The sequence below is a fragment of the Elephantulus edwardii genome, unplaced genomic scaffold (genome assembly GCF_000299155.1).
Source record: "Elephantulus edwardii isolate Elephantulus edwardi_28Jun2011 unplaced genomic scaffold, EleEdw1.0 scaffold00182, whole genome shotgun sequence".
NCBI lineage: Eukaryota > Metazoa > Chordata > Mammalia > Macroscelidea > Macroscelididae > Elephantulus > Elephantulus edwardii.
The window spans coordinates 2,421,154-2,422,778 of NW_006399932.1; positions in this window are offsets into that span (position 1 = coordinate 2,421,154).

The window sequence follows — 1,625 nt, forward strand, 5'->3', positions numbered from 1 at the left end:
CAGATCTTCCTGTTGGGTTTCCTATTAGTTAATGGCAACACATTACCTAAGGGCACATGTAATTTCTACTGCTTCTCACAATCGCGACGTCCAGAAAGGAGATCATAGCGGCCTTTTCATCTTTTCTTAAATTGACAATAACTAATACCTTCCTAAGGAGCTCTTGGTAGTGTAATCCGTAGTGTGTTGCACTGCTAATCAAAAGACCACGAGTTCCAATCCACAAGAAACTCCAAGAGAGAAAGATGGGAAATCTCCTCCTGTTAAGATTTTTAAAGTGGAGGGGTAAGGATAGGTAGGGACAAAACTACAAGGTTGCACAGTTTAGTGGGTGGAGAGAGGGGGGCAAGGAGAGGGAAAGAATCTGAGTGAAAAGACAGGGTAATGATGGGCAAAGTCCAATGGTGATTGATTTTATGAAACATGATGCATGAGAATGATTGTATGAAACACAGTGTTCATGAATTAAGAATAGTGTGAAACACAATGCAATGTTTACCAAACTTTGGAAGCAAACCAATTTAAAAGAAATATTTAAAACCTTAGAAGTTCTCAAAAGTCCCTTGTAAGCCAGACCTTCTGCTACAATGGATCAGTTTTATATAGCCCGTCTAGCTATGGTTTTGTCTAATAATTATGGAGTGAAACTATCAAGGGGGCTAGACAGCTTGATAATAACACGTATAAGATGCATTGAACCTTGTGATGGTAAGTTGTTGTTGTTAAGTGCCGTCAAGTCATAGGCGACTCGTAGTGACCCTATGAACGAAAGTTCTGGACACCTGTATAACTTTCGTCCTTTCTCCAGGTTCATAGGGTTTCCAGAGGAAAGCTATTATGGAAGTGATGCCACCTTCTTTTAATTGGGGAACTCCACCATGCAAATAAGGTGTATACAATTGGTCAGTGCTATCACATCCTCCTAATTTTAAAAGAGTCAGTCACAAAAGCAGGGCAGAATCTCACTACTATAAGGAAAGAAGAAACTGAGCCGAGCACATCCTTTGGACTTTCTGGTCCACTGAGGGAGAACATTGAGGATCTTCAGACACACGGCTTGCTGGTCGAGTCGGGTGTCTCTGGGAATTTATCAGGGGGCCTAAAGATTTTGTAACACCTAACTTAAGATTTTGTAGGCCTGGCTGGTCCAATGGACTAAAGGACGTGAGGTCCAAGGCAAGAGAGAAGCCTCTGTATGAGCAAGGCCAACAAGCTGTCCTAGCTGTAAACCTCTCCTGAGTCATGGCTATGTGCTCTGGCAGTATAATGCATTATGTGTTGAACTGCTAACCAAAAGGTTAGAGGTTCAACTCCACCAGCTGCTCCTCAGGAGAAAGATAGGCAATCTCCTCCCATTAAAAGTTTACAGCCTGGGAAAACCAATGGAGGGTTGTTATGAGTCAGACTCAACTTGATGGCTGTGGAGTCATGCTTGCTACTGAATTATAACTTGTTACTTCCTTAATAAACCCCTAGTGGAGACTAAGGTTCTCCTGATCCAGGCCATTGTTGTTGTTGTTATGTGCCGTCGAGTCATTTTCGACTCATACCGACCCTATGCACAACAGCCCTAAACCCTGCTCTATCCTGCGCCAACCGCACTGCCTCTGACACACCCATCCCAA